Source organism: Anomaloglossus baeobatrachus, chromosome 9 (genome assembly GCF_048569485.1).
Source record: "Anomaloglossus baeobatrachus isolate aAnoBae1 chromosome 9, aAnoBae1.hap1, whole genome shotgun sequence".
Lineage (NCBI taxonomy): Eukaryota > Metazoa > Chordata > Amphibia > Anura > Aromobatidae > Anomaloglossus > Anomaloglossus baeobatrachus.
The window spans coordinates 18,687,540-18,704,829 of NC_134361.1; the positions used below are offsets into that span (position 1 = coordinate 18,687,540).

A 17,290-nucleotide genomic window follows, 5' to 3' on the forward strand; every position below is an offset into this window, starting at 1 on the left:
GTCTCGGCGCCATTTTTCCGGAGTCTAAACTACATTGCACAAACGTAAGAGGCGCCGGTAAAATGTCTCCGCAGTGAGGACAGATCGTCACATCCATGATAGACGTGTGACAGACAACCAATGGCGTGCTCTGATCACAGCCACGTGACGCTTGTCTTCCTGAATTGACGAATCACAGCACCAAACTATTTTCGTTTCAGCTGTACGGCTAAATCCGCGCCTGACTAACTACAGATCCATGATATCCCTACGCCAAGTCCCTCGCACAGAGCCCTCGGTCGCCGTCTTGCGAGGGGGAATAGAAGCACCCGTTGCCATAGTGACAGCGTCCTGGTAGCAGCTTCCGCCGGAAGTGGAAACGACAAGGAGGAGGAGGGAGAGGGAGAGAAGGCAAAAGCGAGAGAGGCGCCTGGAGCCTGAGGCAGGGAACACCACGTGACCCCGGGGTAGGTGGCGCTGACGTCACGCTGTCGTGACGGCATCCATTAGTTTGTGCAGTTTATTGACGTCATTCGTGTCCTGTATATGACGTTCACCCCCCCGAACCTGAGCAATGGGGGGCAGAGCTGCTGCTGAGCGGCACCAGGGGCTGTGGAGAGAGGGCTGTGCTGTCCCCGAAGCACTACAAGTCCCAGCTATCCTCCACAGGCTCAGTGTGACCTCAGGAAGGCGCTGCCCCCCCATAACGTCCTCATATCTGGCGGCACAAGCTCCACACACAGGCGCTGCTCTCTGTGCACGCCACTCTGAGTGTCTGCCTTTTTTGGGGGGACGATGAACGATGTGGAGGGAGCGGGGGGAGATGGACGATATGGAGGGAGCGGGGGTATGATGGACAATGTGGGGGGACGATGGACAATGTGGAGGGAGCGGGGGGATGATGGACAATGTGGAGGGAGCGGGGGGATGATGGACAATGTGGAGGCAGCGGGGGGACGATGGACAATGTGGTGGGAGCGGGGGGATGATGGACAATGTGGAGGGAGCGGGGGGATGATGGACAATGTGGACAATGTGGAGGGAGCGGGGGGATGATGGACAATGTGGAGGGAGCGGGGGGATGATGGACAATGTGGAGGGAGCGGGGGGATGATGGACAATGTGGAGGGAGCGGGGGGACGATGGACAATGTGGAGGGAGCGGGGGGATGATGGACAATGTGGAGGGAGCGGGGGGGATGATGGACAATGTGGAGGGAGCGGGGGGAGATGGACGATATGGAGGGAGCGGGGGTATGATGGACAATGTGGAGGCAGCGGGGGGACGATGGACAATGTGGAGGGAGCGGGGGAGATGGACGATATGGAGGGAGCGAGGGTATGATGGAGGGAGCGGGGGTAAGATGGACAATGTGGAGGGAGCGAGGGTATGATGGAGGGAGCGGGGGGACGATGGACAATGTGGAGGGAGCGGGGGGAACGATGGACAATGTGGAGGGGAGCGGTGGGAACGATGGACAATGTGGAGGGAGCGGGGGGAACGATGGACAATGTGGAGGGAGCGGGGGGAACGATGGACAATGTGGAGGGAGCGGGGGGAACGATGGACAATGTGGAGGGAGCGGGGGGAACGATGGACAATGTGGAGGGAGCGGGGGGAACGATGGACAATGTGGAGGGAGCGGGGGGAACGATGGACAATGTGGAGGGAGCGGGGGGGAACGATGGACAATGTGGAGGGAGCGGGGGGAACGATGGACAATGTGGAGGGAGCGGGGGTATGATGGACAATGTGGAGGGAGCGGGGGGAACGATGGACAATGTGGAGGGAGCGGGGGGAACGATGGACAATGTGGAGGGAGCGGGGGTATGATGGACAATGTGGAGGGAGCGGGGGGACGATGGACAATGTGGAGGGAGCGGATGGACGATGTGGGGGGACGATGGACAATGCAGAGGGAGCGGGGGGACGATGGACGATGCGGGGGGACGATGGACAATGTAGAGGGAGCGGGGGGACGATGGACGCTGCGGGGGGACGATGGACGCTGCGGGGGGACGATGGACGCTGCGGGGGGACGATGGACGCTGCGGGGGGACGATGGACGATGCGGAGGGAGCGGGGGGACGATGGACGCTGCGGGGGGACGATGGACGATGTGGAGGGAGCGGGGGACGATGGACAATGCGGGGGGACGATGAACATTGCAAAGGGAGCGGGGGACGATGGATGATGCGGAGGGAGCGGGGGGACGATGGATGATGCGGAGGGAGCGGGGGGACGATGGACAATGCGGAGGGAGCGGGGGGACGATGGACAATGCGGAGGGAGCGGGGGGACGATGGACAATGCGGAGGGAGCGGGGGGACGATGGACAATGTGGAGGGAGCGGGGGGACGATGGACGATGGACAATGTGGAGGGAGCGGGGGGACGATGGACAATGTGGAGGGAGCGGGGGGACGATGGACAATGCGAAGGGAGCGGGGGGACGATGAAGATGAACAATGCGAAGGGAGCGGGGGGACGATGGACAATGCGGAGGGAGCGGGGGGACGATGGACAATGCGGGGGGACGATGAACAATGCGAAGGGAGCGGGGGGACGATGAACAATGCGGAGGGAGCGGGGGGACGATGGACAATGCGGGGGGACGATGAACAATGCGAAGGGAGCGGGGGGACGATGAACAATGCGAAGGGAGCGGGGGGACGATGGACAATGCGGAGGGAGCGGGGGGGACGATGGACAATGCGGGGGGACGATGAACAATGCGAAGGGAGCGGGGGGACGATGAACAATGCGAAGGGAGCGGGGGGACGATGGACAATGCGGAAGGAGCGGGGGGACGATGGACAATGCGGAAGGAGCGGGGGGACGATGGACAATGCGAAGGGAGCGGGGGGACGATGGACAATGCGGAGGGAGCGGGGGGACGATGGACAATGCGGAGGGAGCGGGGGGACGATGGACAATGCGGAGGGAGCGGGGGGGACGATGGACAATGCGGAGGGAGCGGGGGGACGATGGACAATGCGGAGGGAGCGGGGGGACGATGGACAATGCGGAGGGAGCGGGGGGACGATGGACAATGCGGAGGGAGCGGGGGGACGATGGACAATGTGGCGGGGGGACGATGGACAATGCGGAGGGAGTGGGGGGACAATGGAGAAATGCGAAGGGCAATGAAGAGATGGGGGTGGTTGGGACGATGGTGGATGCGAGGGGTGAGACAAGGTTCAGTGGAGGGGGGCGAAGGAGGGAAGGGAACAGGGAGTGATGGATGATGGACATGATGGAGGGGTGCTGCTTTCAGTGACGATTTGTGCTCCCCAGTATTAATAGTTCCACACTGACGGAGCTATTAATGGTGGGGGGCAGTGCGGAGTATTAATGGTGGGGGACAGTGCGGAGCTATTAATGGTGGGGGGGCGGTGCGGAGCTTTTAATGGTGGGGGGCAGTGCGGAGCTATTAATGGTGGGGGGGCAGTGCGGAGCTATTAATGGTGGGGGGGGCAGTGCACAGCTATTAATGTTGGGGGGCAGTGCGGAGCTATTAATGTTGGGGGGCAGTGCGGAGCTATTAATGGTGGGGGGGCAGTGCAGAGCTATTAATGGTGGGGAGGCAGTGCGGAGCTATTAATGTTGGGGGGCAGCGCGGAGCTATTAATGTTGGGGGGCAGTGCGGAGCTATTAATGTTGGGGGGCAGTGCGGAGCTATTAATGGTGGGGGGGCAGTGCGGAGCTATTACTGGTGGGGGGCAGTGCGGAGCTATTAATGGTGGGGGGCAGTGCGGAGCTATTAATTGTGGGGGGCAGTGCGGAGCTATTAATGGTGGGGGGCAGTGCGGAGCTATTAATGGTGGGGGGCAGTGCGGAGCTAGTAATGGTGGGGGGGCAGTGCGGAGCTAGTAATGGTGGGGAGCAGTGCGGAGCTATTAATGGTGGGGGGCAGTGCAAAGCTATTAATGGTGGGGGGGCAGTGCGGAGCTATTAATGGTGGGGGGCAGTGCAAAGCTATTAATGGTGGGGGGCAGTGCGGAGCTATTAATGGTGGGGGGGCAGTGCGGAGCTAATAATGGTGGGGGGGCAGTGCGCAGCTATTAATGGTGGGGCAGGGCAGTGCGCAGCTATTAATGGTGGGGGGCAGTGCGCAGCTATTAATGGTGGGGGGCAGTGCGGAGCTATTAATGGTGGGGGGCAGTGCGGAGCTATTAATGGTGGGGGGCAGTGCGGAGCTATTAATGGTGGGGGGCAGTGCGGAGCTATTAATGGTGGGGGGCAGTGCGGAGCTATTAATGGTGGGGGGCAGTTCGAAGCTATTAATGGTGGGGGGGCAGTGCGCAGCTATTAATGGTGGGGGGGGGGCAGTGCGCAGCTATTAATGTGGGGGGGCAGTGCGGAGCTATTAATGGTGGGGGGCAGTGCGGAGCTATTAATGGTGGGGGGCAGTGCGGAGCTATTAATGGTGGGGGGCAGTGCGAAGCTATTAATGGTGGGGGGGCAGTGCGCAGCTATTAATGGTGGGGGGGCAGTGCGCAGCTATTAATGGTGGGGGGCAGTGCGGAGTATTAATGGTGGGGGGCAGTGCGCAGCTATTAATGGTGGGGGGGCAGTGCGCAGCTATTAATGGTGGGGGGGGCAGTGCGCAGCTATTAATGGTGGGGGGCAGTGCGGAGCTATTAATGGTGGGGGGGGCAGTGCGGAGCTATTAATGGTGGGGGGCAGTGCGGAGCTATTAATGTTGGGGGGCAGTGCGGAGCTATTAATGTTGGGGGCAGTGCGGAGCTATTAATGTTGGGGGGCAGTGCGGAGCTATTAATGGTGGGGGGGGCAGTGCGGAGCTATTAATGGTGGGGGGGCAGTACGGATCTATTAATGGTGGGGGGGCAGTGCGGAGCTATTAATGGTGGGGGGGCAGTGCGGAGCTATTAATGGTGGGGGGGCAGTGCGGAGCTATTAATGGTGGGGGGCAGTGCGGAGCTATTAATGGTGGGGGGCAGTGCGGAGCTATTAATGGTGGGGGGCAGTGCGGAGCTATTAATGGTGGGGGGCAGTGCGGAGCTATTTTTATCTTGCTTTTGCCCCTTTCTATGTGAATCATGCGTCAGGACATGAGGCAGCTCTGTCTGTCTGTCACTGCTCTTACAGTAGAGAATCCCTCAGCATCGTGTTGTTTGGGTCTTGCCCCCTTCATGGTTTTCCAGGCGCAGCGCTGCTACTGTCCCTGCAGCTCCTTCCCCTTCATCAGGGGGGATTTTCCATGTCCGTTCCATTCTGCCGTCTGTAGGTTGTTACTTTACGGGGGGGGCGGCCTCAGGGGGGCGCTATAATGTCCTCATTGTATAATGTCTGCAGAATCTGCGAGCTTCAGACGTATTTGCCCTCACCATTTCTCAGGATGTGGCTGTCAGTCACTGAGGTCCGGTCTCCCCGATGTCTCACAGCTGAGGGTCTGTTATAGTCTCTAGAATGATGCGTTCCTCCTGCACTGATACATTGTAACAAACTTTCTTAGGTGGTTAATAATTAGTGATTGCTTTGAGGCAAAAAACTAAGGACCTCGCTCCTCGTAATGTGAGGTCCCAGTGACGCGTCCGCTCCTGATGGTCATGAATGTGCCCTGCTGCGCCATTAACACAGAGTCTACAACTCCTGATCTCGTGATTGGTCGGATTCCCAACAAGCAAATGCTTATCACCTATTCTGTCCATTATCCGATACATATGGTCTTATCCATCACTGCTCTGGATGATGCTCTACTTCCCCTGTGGTGGCTGCACATCACTGCTCTGGATGATGCCTCTACTTCCCCTGTGGTGGCTGCACATCACTGCTCTGGATGATGCCTCTACTTCCCCTGTGGTGGCTGCACATCGCTGCTCTGGATGATGCCTGTACTTCCCCTGTGGTGGCTGCACATCGCTGCTCTGGATGACCCCTCTACTTTCCCTGTGGTGGCTGCACATCGCTGCTCTGGATGCCGCCTCTACTTCCCCTGTGGTGGCTGCACATCACTGCTCTGGATGACGCCTCTACTTCCCCTGTGGTGGCTGCACATCGCTGCTCTGGATGATGCCTCTACTTCCCCTGTGGTGGCTGCACATCGCTGCTCTGGATGCCGCCTCTACTTCCCCTGTGGTGGCTGCACATCGCTGCTCTGGATGATGCCTCTACTTCCCCTGTGGTGGCTGCACATCGCTGCTCTGGATGATGCCTCTACTTCCCCTGTGGTGGCTGCACATCGCTGCACTGGATGATGCCTGTACTTCCCCTGTGGTGGCTGCACATCACTGCTCTGGATGCCGCCTCTACTTCCCCTGTGGTGGCTGCACATCGCTGCTCTGGATGATGCCTCTACTTCCCCTGTGGTGGCTGCACATCGCTGCACTGGATGATGCCTCTACTTCCCCTGTGGTGGCTGCACATCGCTGCACTGGATGATGCCTCTACTTCCCCTGTGGTGGCTGCACATCGCTGCTCTGGATGATGCCTGTACTTCCCCTGTGGTGGCTGCACATCGCTGCTCTGGATGATGCCTCTACTTCCCCTGTGGTGGCTGCACATCGCTGCACTGGATGATGCCTGTACTTCCCCTGTGGTGACTGCACATCGCTGCTCTGGATGATGCCTGTACTTCCCCTGTGGTGGCTGCACATCGCTGCTCTGGATGATGCCTGTACTTCCCCTGTGGTGGCTGCACATCGCTGCTCTGGATGATGCCTGTACTTCCCCTGTGGTGGCTGCACATCGCTGCTCTGGATGATGCCTGTACTTCCCTGTGGTGGCTGCACATCGCTGCACTGGATGATGCCTGTACTTCCCTGTGGTGGCTGCACATCACTGCTCTGGATGATGCCTGTACTTCCCCTGTGGTGGCTGCACATCGCTGCTCTGGATCATGTCTCTGAACTTGGTCCTGCTCTGATCGATATTTCATGGATCTGGCTGAAAACGAATATTCACATTACTTTCTGCCCTCTCGTCCTTCTGAAGATTTATTTCATGTTGATCTAAACAAGCTTCTTCACCGTATGGACACTTTGCTGTTGCCGGCCTCGTGGCAGTGGACACAGTTGAAGCCACTTCTGTGAAGAAAGTTGCCATGTTATCTAATCCTGCCCCCCCCCACAAGTGTAGGTGGGTTGGATGTCAGAAAAGTCTGATGTAGACCTATTTGCAGCCGACCATCGCTGCCTTGTGTGTCACCTGACGTGGCTCCACTCTATTGGCAGATATTGGTGGTAACGTTGTCTCACCATATTGCAGGTTTTTGGTCGCCTCGGAGCTCTGGTCGTTCGTGCCAAACTACAGATCTGCATCCCGATAGTGAATCGGCAAGTACCAGCACTGCGGGCTATGCCAGATGGAGGATGGGCAAGCAGAGCTGGAAGCACCGGGTGCAGCGGGCCAGGAGTGCGGATAGTGCGGGGACAGCAGAGATGTGCAGGTGACTGATATCCTACTGCAGGAGCGCGGTTACACAGAGGAAGGCCATGTGTACACGGACAAATGTCTGGCCAGAAATCTGGAGACAGTGTTTTCATCCTTGGCGCGCGCAGTGTGTTTCCTCCTCGGCGCGCGCAGTGTGTTTTCCTCCTCGGCGCGCGCGCAGTGTGTTTCCTCCTCGGCGCGCGCGCAGTGTGTTTCCTCCTCGGCGCGCGCGGCGCGCAGTGTGTTTCCTCCTCGGCACGCGCGCGCGCAGTGTGTTTCCTCCTCGGCGCGCGCTGCGCGGCAGTGTGTTTCCTCCTCGGCGCGCGCGCAGCGCGCAGTGTGTTTCCTCCTCGGCGCGCGCGCTGGCGCAGTGTGTTTCCTCCTCGGCGCGCGCGCGCAGTGTGTTTCCTCCTCGGCGCGCAGCGCGGCAGTGTGTTTCCTCCTCGGCGCGCGCAGTGTGTTTCCTCCTCGGCGCGCGCAGTGTGTTTCCTCCCTCGGCGCGCGCAGTGTGTTTCCTCCTCGGCGCGCGCGCAGCGCGCGCAGTGTGTTTCCTCCTCGGCGCGCGCGCGCGCGCAGTGTGTTTCCTCCTCGGCGCGCGCGCGCGCGCAGTGTGTTTCCTCCTCTCGGCGCGCGCTGCGCGCAGTGTGTTTCCTCCTCGGCCGCGCGCAGCGCGCAGTGTGTTTCCTCCTCGGCGCGCGCAGTGTGTTTCCTCCTCGGCGCGGCGCTAGCGGCGCGCAGTGTGTTTCCTCCTCGGCGCGCGCGCGCGCGCAGTGTGTTTCCTCCTCGGCGCGCGCGCGCAGTGTGTTTCCTCCTCGGCGCGCGCGCAGTGTGTTTCCTCCTCGGCGCGCGCGCAGTGTGTTTCCTCCTCGCGCGCGCGCGCAGTGTGTTTCCTCCTCGGCGCGCGCGCAGTGTGTTTCCTCCTCGGCGCGCGCAGTGTGTTTCCTCCTCGCGCGCTGCGCTGCGCGCAGTGTGTTTCCTCCTCGGCGCCGCGCAGCGCGCAGTGTGTTTCCTCCTCGGCGCGCGCAGCGCGCAGTGTGTTTCCTCCTCGGCGCGCCAGCGCGCAGTGTGTTTCCTCCTCGGCGCGCGCAGCGCGCAGTGTGTTTCCTCTCGGCGCGCGCGCAGTGTGTTTCCTCCTCGGCGCGCGCGCGCGCAGTGTGTTTCCTCCTCGGCGCGCGCGCGCGCGCAGTGTGTTTCCTCCTCGGCGCGCGCGCGCGCGCAGTGTGTTTCCTCCTCGGCGCGCGCGCTGCGCAGCGCGCGCAGTGTGTTTCCTCCTCGGCGCGCGCGCAGTGTGTTTCCTCCTCGGCGCGCGCCGCGAGCGCAGTGTGTTTCCTCCTCGGCAGCGCGCGCGCAGTGTGTTTCCTCCTCGGCGCGCAGCGCGCGCAGCAGTGTGTTTCCTCCTCGGCGCGCGCAGTGTGTTTCCTCCTCGGCGCGCGCTAGCGCTGCGCAGTGTGTTTCCTCCTCGGCGCGCGCGCGCGCGCGCAGTGTGTTTCCTCCTCGGCGCGCAGCGCGCGCGCAGTGTGTTTCCTCCTCGCGCGCGCAGCGCGCGCGCAGTGTGTTTCCTCCTCGGCGGCGCGCGCGCCTGCGCGCGCAGTGTGTTTCCTCCTCGGCGCGCGCGCTGCGCGCGCAGTGTGTTTCCTCCTCGGCGCGCGCAGTGTGTTTCCTCCTCGGCGCGCGCGCGCGCGCAGTGTGTTTCCTCCTCGGCGCGCAGCGCGCGCTGCGCGCAGTGTGTTTCCTCCTCGCGCGCGCGCAGCGCGCGCGCAGTGTGTTTCCTCCTCGGCGCGCGCGCGCGCAGTGTGTTTCCTCCTCGGCGCGCGCGCAGTGTGTTTCCTCCTCGGCGCGCGCGCGCGCGCGCAGTGTGTTTCCTCCTCGGCGCGCGCGCGCGCGCGCAGTGTGTTTCCTCCTCGGCCGCGCGCTGCGCGCAGTGTGTTTCCTCTCGCGCGCGCGCGCGCGCGCAGTGTGTTTCCTCCTCGGCGCGCGCTGGCGCGCGCAGTGTGTTTCCTCCTCGGCGCGCGCGCGCGCGCAGTGTGTTTCCTCCTCGGCGCGCGCAGTGTGTTTCCTCCTCGGCGCGCTGCGCGCGCGCGCAGTGTGTTTCCCTCCTCGGCGCGCGCAGCGCGGCAGTGTGTTTCCTCCTCGGCGCGCGCGCGCGCAGTGTGTTTCCTCCTCGGCGCGCGCGCAGCGCGCGCAGTGTGTTTCCTCCTCGGCGCGCGCAGTGTGTTTCCTCCTCGGCGCGCGCTTGCGCGCAGTGTGTTTCCTCCTCGGCGCGCGCCGCGCGCAGTGTGTTTCCTCCTCGGCGCGCGCAGCGCGCAGTGTGTTTCCTCCTCGGCGCGCGCGCAGTGTGTTTCCTCCTCGGCGCGCGCGCAGTGTGTTTCCTCCTCGGCGCGCGCGCAGTGTGTTTCCTCCTCGGCGCGCGCGCAGTGTGTTTCCTCCTCGGCGCGCGCGCAGTGTGTTTCCTCCTCGGCGCGCGCAGTGTGTTTCCTCCTCGGCGCGCTGCGCAGCGCAGTGTGTTTCCTCCTCGGCGCGCGCGCGCGCAGTGTGTTTCCTCCTCGGCGCGCGCGCGCGCGCAGTGTGTTTCCTCCTCGGCGCGCGCGCGCGCAGTGTGTTTCCTCCTCGGCGCGCGCGCGCGCAGTGTGTTTCCTCCTCGGCGCGCGCGCAGTGTGTTTCCTCCTCGGCGCGCGCGCAGCGCGCAGTGTGTTTCCTCCTCGGCGCGCGCGCGCGCAGTGTGTTTCCTCCTCGGCGCGCGCGCGCGCGCGCGCAGTGTGTTTCCTCCTCGGCGCGCGCGCGCGCAGTGTGTTTCCTCCTCGGCGCGCGCAGTGTGTTTCCTCCTCGGCGCGCGCAGCGCGCAGTGTGTTTCCTCCTCGGCGCGCGCGCGCAGTGTGTTTCCTCCTCGGCGCGCGCGCGCGCAGTGTGTTTCCTCCTCGGCGCGCGCAGTGTGTTTCCTCCTCGGCGCGCGCGCGCGCGCAGTGTGTTTCCTCCTCGGCGCGCGCGCGCGCGCGCGCAGTGTGTTTCCTCCTCGGCGCGCGCGCGCGCGCAGTGTGTTTCCTCCTCGGCGCGCGCGCGCGCGCAGTGTGTTTCCTCCTCGGCGCGCGCGCGCGCGCGCGCTCAGTGTGTTTCCTCCTCGGCGCGCGCAGCTGCGCGCAGTGTGTTTCCTCCTCGGCGCGCGCAGTGTGTTTCCTCCTCGGCGCGCGCGCGCGCAGTGTGTTTCCTCCTCGGCGCGCGCGCGCGCAGTGTGTTTCCTCCTCGGCGCGCGCGCTGAGCGCGCGCAGTGTGTTTCCTCCTCGGCGCGCGCGCGCGCGCGCGCAGTGTGTTTCCTCCTCGGCGCGCGCGCGCGCAGTGTGTTTCCTCCTCGGCGCGCGCGCAGTGTGTTTCCTCCTCGGCGCGCGCGCGCGCGCGCAGTGTGTTTCCTCCTCGGCGCGCGCGCGCGCGCAGTGTGTTTCCTCCTCGGCGCGCGCGCGCGCAGTGTGTTTCCTCCTCGGCGCGCGCGCGCGCGCGCAGTGTGTTTCCTCCTCGGCGCGCGCGCGCGCGCAGTGTGTTTCCTCCTCGGCGCGCGCGCGCGCGCAGTGTGTTTCCTCCTCGGCGCGCGCGCGCGCAGTGTGTTTCCTCCTCGGCGCGCGCGCGCGCAGTGTGTTTCCTCCTCGGCGCGCGCAGTGACATGTGCTGAGCTTTCGTGCCGATGCCTCCTCTTCATAATGTTAAAATCTTTTTGTACCAAATGTCCAAACAGCCGGTCTCCAGATGGACGTTTGGAAAAATAATCCCCGCCTGAATAACGGCAGACGCTGGTGATCTACCGGCTTCCTACAGGCTTGTCCTAGTTTTGGTTTCGCTGCAGCAGTTCTCACTTCTGATGATACTTTGTGGTTTCGCGCTCTCGGTGTTTCAGTAGAATAGAAGAAGTGTTCTCTCTCCGGGGACGCTGGGACTTTCCACAGCTGTGTCACACACCTACTAAAATATATATATATATATATATATATATATATATATATATATATATATATATCAGTACAGACCAAAAGTTTGGACACACCTTCTCATTCAAAGAGTTTTCTTTATTTTCAGGACTCTCTGAAAATTGTAGATTCACATTGAGGAAATCAAAACTATAAATTAGCACATGTGGAATGAAATACTTAAAAAAGTGTGAAACAACTGAAAATCTGTCTTATATTCTAGGTTCTTCAGAGTAGCCACCTTTTGCTTTGATTACTGCTTGGCACACTCTTGGCATTCTCTTGATGAGCTTCAAAAGGCAGTCACCGGAAATGGTCTTCCACAGTCGTGAAGGAGTTCCCAGAGATGCTTAGCACTTGTTGGCCCTTTTGCCTTCACTCTGCGGTCCAGCTCACCCCAAACCATCTCGATTGGGTTCAGGTCTGGTGAGTGTGGAGGCCAGGTCATCTGGCGTAGCACCCCATCACTCTCCTTCTTAGTCACATAGCCCTTACACAGCCTGGAGGTGTTTGGGGTCATTGTCCTGATGAAAAATAAATGATGGTCCAACTAAACACAAACCAGATGGAATAGCACGCCGCTGCAAGATGCTGTGGTAGCCATGCTGGTTCTGTATGCCTTCAATTGTGAATAAATCCCCAACAGTGTCACCAGCAAAGCCCCCCCCCCCCCCATCACACCCCCTCCTCCATGCTTCACGGTGGGAACCAGCCATGTAGAGTCCATCCGTTCACGTTTTCTACAAAGACACGGTGGTTGGATCCAAAGATCTCAAATTTGGACTCATCAGACCAAAGCACAGATTCCACTGATCTAATGTCCATTCCTTGTGTTCTTTACCCAAACAAGTCTCTTCTGCTTGTTGCCTGTCGTTAGCAGAGGTTTCCCAGCAGCTATTTTACCATCTGCACAAAGTCTCCTCTTAACAGTTGTTCTAGAGATGAGAAGGTGTGTCCAAACTTTTGGTCTGTACACATATATATATATAATTGCCTTATTCTGTCTGTCTGTCATGCTCCAAAATTGTGTCCTTACGGTGACATTGTGTCCTTACGGTGACACAAAGCTGATTGGCCGCTGGGCTCGCCATGGCCCCGCCCCCCCCACGGATTGGCTGCTCGCCCAGGCTGCTCCCCCACACGGATTGGCCAGCCGCTCGCCCAGGCTCCGCCCCCCCCCCCACAGATTGGCCTCTCGCCCCGGCACCCTGCAGGCATTGGTTACTCGGCCACGCCACGCCCCGCCCCCCTCACGCAATGCACGCTAGCTCTGGCCCCCCCCGCGCATTCCCCGAACTGACACGGTGAGTACTGTACTCCCCCCCCCCCCCCCTTCCCCCCCAACGGGAGCCCACATCAGCGTACGCCGCCAACCCAGCCGACACTTACCCTCGCATTGCTGGCCTTGCCACCGTATGCTGGTGTGGGCTCCCGTGCAAGCGGGGGACGGGATACGTTGGTAACCATGCTAGCATAGTTACCAGCTGGTAACCATGCTAGCATAGTTACCAGCACATCAAGGTCCTGCAGCGGCGGAAGATCCACACGCACACACATAACAGCACACACGCACACACATACACACACATCAGATCACACTCACTCTCACAAACACCTCACACACACCTCACACACACATCGCATCCACACACTCACAGCATCCGGCGATATCGCTTGCTTCTCGGCCTCGATACTGTGCTGTTGTGACCTTCCAGGACCTGCCGGAGGATCACATGGCCAGAAGCAAGCATGTGGTATCTCCGGATGTTGCGAGTATGAGCGCGTATGTGCAATATCGTCAATGTGTGTGTACGTGAGTGTATGCGATCGGGTGTGTGTGAGTGTATGCGATCGGATCTGTGAGTGTCGGCAGAGGAGCATGGCGTGCTGGAGGAGGCTGGGAGGAGAGAGGCTGATCCTGGGGAAGGCTGGGATGGGGAGGCTGATGCTGGGGACAGAGAGGCTGATGCTGGGGACAGAGAGGCTGATGCTGGGGACAGAGAGGCTGATGCTGGGATGAGAGAGGCTGATGCTGGGATGAGAGAGGCTGATGCTGGGATGAGAGAGGCTGATGCTGGGATGAGAGAGGCTGATGCTGGGTGTCACAAACCACCGGGGGGGTCACTCAGAAATCCCCCGCGCTGGCTACCAGTACGTCACAATCGGGGGGTAACAAGTGGGGGTCACCCCTCCTTTATACCTCCCGACCGACAGACAGAGCACGTGATGCGCTCTCTAGCGCCCCTCTTATAGTCAGGCCAATTATGGAATTGCCCGACGATAAGCAAGGAGGCCGCTATACTACTTATGCCGATTATTGAAGGGTCCCCGGTGAGAGTAGGGTATATATTCCCCCGACCTCCGCGGGCGGAATATATAATATCTTCCCGAATCTCACTGGCCTCCCCACAATAATCCTTGGCACAACTCGCTGCCACCAACCGCTTCACGGTAACTATTAGCCGAACACACAGACGTGGGATTCAAGATCGAGATAACAGAACAGCCCAAGATTAATTATATAATTTAATCAGCCTAAAGCACACTAGAAACTACAATATATACAATAGGGAATCTACAGAATATACATATGTCAGAGTACAGTTACAATCAAAGCATGGGTTACAACAGGTATGCAATTCAATCAGTTACCTTGTGCGTCTGGCCACAGGGGGGCGCTGTAGACCAGGTTTCTAGGAACTCCCGCAGATGTTTCCTGCACGTGACCCCCAGCGAAAGAACACTGGAAAATGGCCGAAGTAGGGTTATCAACCTGGACAAATCCAGGTCCCCTCCTACCTTCGTGACCTCACAGGGAGCACTGCTCCACCCCTGGCTTGAGTTATGGACAATATCCCAACATGGAATATGGGCCATAACTTTGCCTGGGAGCGTCGTAGGCAGACGCCAACGCTCTCATTGTGACAGCCATGAATTTAGCCACAGAACGAGGGGACTCATGACCTGTCTGCCAGTTCCCCATTGGCTGATATCACGCCTGGGGCATTTCCCAATGTCCTGCTCCCATAAAAAGGGTGTGCCGGCATCGTCCGCATGCGGAGACACCATTTTTATGGTTGCCATATTTATCGGAAATATGGCTTGCGAGATATGAACCATTTTTTACTGGAGTCGTTCTGTCTGGCTATTTCCATAGCCTTGCTAATGAGATACAACTCTTGTTACAGGGTGACGGCAGGGAGTCATCCTGTGTCCATTGTTCCCACACCACCTCATTTCCATATCACAGGACATGGCCATGGAGGTGTAAGTGGAACACTGAGAACAAGAAGGGAGGGGGCACTGCCAGGGAGTGATGAGGGATTATGACTGGAGTCATAATTCATCTTCATATCCCGGGATTTGCCTCACACTGGGATGAGAGAGGCTGATGCTGGGATGAGAGAGGCTGATGCTGGGATGAGAGAGGCTGATGCTGGGATGAGAGAGGCTGATGCTGGGATGAGAGAGGCTGATGCTGGGATGAGAGAGGCTGATGCTGGGATGAGAGAGGCTGATGCTGGGATGAGAGAGGCTGATGCTGGGATGAGAGAGGCTGATGCTGGGATGAGAGAGGCTGATGCTGGGATGAGAGAGGCTGATGCTGGGATGAGAGAGGCTGATGCTGGGATGAGAGAGGCTGATGCTGGGATGAGAGAGGCTGATGCTGGGATGAGAGAGGCTGATGCTGGGATGAGAGAGGCTGATGCTGGGATGAGAGAGGCTGATGCTGGGATGAGAGAGGCTGATGCTGGGATGAGAGAGGCTGATGCTGGGGGGGAGAGAGGCTGATGCTGGGGGGGAGAGAGGCTGATGCTGGGGGGGAGAGAGGCTGATGCTGGGGGGGAGAGAGGCTGATGCTGGGGGGGGAGAGAGGCTGATGCTGGGGGGAGAGAGGCTGATGATGCTGGGATGAGAGAGGCTGATGATGCTGGGATGAGAGAGGCTGATGATGCTGGGATGAGAGAGGCTGATGCTGGGATGAGAGAGGCTGATGCTGGGATGAGAGAGGCTGATGCTGGGATGAGAGAGGCTGATGCTGGGATGAGAGAGGCTGATGCTGGGATGAGAGAGGCTGATGCTGGGATGAGAGAGGCTGATGCTGGGATGAGAGAGGCTGATGCTGGGATGAGAGAGGCTGATGCTGGGATGAGAGAGGCTGATGCTGGGATGAGAGAGGCTGATGCTGGGATGAGAGAGGCTGATGCTGGGATGAGAGAGGCTGATGCTGGGATGAGAGAGGCTGATGCTGGGATGAGAGAGGCTGATGCTGGGATGAGAGAGGCTGATGCTGGGATGAGAGAGGCTGATGCTGGGATGAGAGAGGCTGATGCTGGGATGAGAGAGGCTGATGCTGGGATGAGAGAGGCTGATGCTGGGATGAGAGAGGCTGATGCTGGGGGGGAGAGAGGCTGATGCTGGGGGGGAGAGAGGCTGATGCTGGGGGGGAGAGAGGCTGATGCTGGGGGGGAGAGAGGCTGATGCTGGGGGGGAGAGAGGCTGATGCTGGGGGGGAGAGAGGCTGATGCTGGGGGGAGAGAGGCTGATGCTGGGGGGAGAGAGGCTGATGCTGGGGGGAGAGAGGCTGATGCTGGGGGGAGAGAGGCTGATGCTGGGGGCAGAGAGGCTGATGCTGGGGGCAGAGAGGCTGATGCTGGGGGCAGAGAGGCTGATGCTGCGGGCAGAGAGGCTGATGCTGCGGGCAGAGAGGCTGATGCTGCGGGCAGAGAGGCTGATGCTGCGGGCAGAGAGGCTGATGCTGCGGCAGAGAGGCTGATGCTGGCGCAGCATGGCGGATGGAGCACGTTTGGGAGTGCGCAGCATGGGAGATGGAGCACGATGGGGGGTGCGCAGCATAGGGGATGGAGCACGATGGGGGGTGCGCAGCATAGGGGATGGAGCACGATGGGGAGTGGCGCATGGCGGATGGAGCACGTTTCGGAGTGCGCAGGATGGGAGATGGAGCACGATGGGGGGTGCCCAGCATAGGGGATGGAGCACGATGGGGAGTGCGCTGCATGGGGGATGGAGCACGATGGGAAGTGCACACCTCCCCCCAACACACACCACACACACACACACACACACACACACACACACACACACACACACACACACACGCGCACTGCACAACACACCACACACACGCGCGCACTGCACAACACACCACACACACACACTGGGAACCACAAACAACTGCCCTACACAGACACCCACACACAGACAACGCTGCACACACAAATATACGCACATACCGCACAACACACACATTGCACAAAACATACCTCCCCCCCAAAACACACCACACACACACAAACCGCGCAACACACACACAACGCTACAGACACACAGCGCTCCACAAACAACGCAACACACAAACAACACCGCTCTCACCCCCCCGTCACACCCAGACAACACCCAGAAAATGTACAGCGCCCTACACAAACACTTGGTAACTACACACAACAACATCTAATAAATATATATATATATATATAAAAACAAAAATCATACATGAACTACACAATACGTAAATTCTAGAATAACCGATGCGTAGAATCGGGCCACCTTCTAGTGTGTGTGTGTGTATATATATATATATATATATATATATATATATATATATATATATATATATATATATATATATATATATATATATATATATATATATATATATATATATATATATATATATTAGTGTTGGGTCCAGAAATATTTGGACAGTGACACAATTTTGGCGAGTTGGGCTCTGCATGCCACCACATTGGATTTGAAATGAAATCTCTACAACAGAATTCAAGTGCAGATTGTAACGTTTAATTTGAAGGTTTGAACAAAAATATCTGATAGAAATTGTAGGAATTGTCACATTTCTTTACAAACACTCCACATTTTAGGAGGTCAAAAGTAATTGGACAAATAAACCAAACCCAAACAAAATATTTTTATTTTCAATATTTTGTT

General features: G+C 59.1%; 1 protein-coding gene across 5 annotated transcripts in view; it reads left to right on the plus strand.

Moving 5' to 3' along the window:
- Positions 1 to 200: 200 nt before the first annotated feature.
- MGAT1 (alpha-1,3-mannosyl-glycoprotein 2-beta-N-acetylglucosaminyltransferase) overlaps positions 201 to 17,290 on the plus strand; it is a 41,231-nt gene continuing 24,141 nt past the window's right edge. For 3 of the 5 annotated variants that reach the window (XM_075323144.1, XM_075323145.1, XM_075323146.1), the window contains exon 1: positions 201 to 446. The gene's annotated coding sequence lies outside the window, so the exon portion shown is untranslated. Of the gene's footprint in view, positions 447 to 7,277; positions 7,390 to 17,290 lie in introns of those variants that run through there. The other 2 variants (XM_075323147.1, XM_075323148.1) reach the window with 1 other exon arrangement.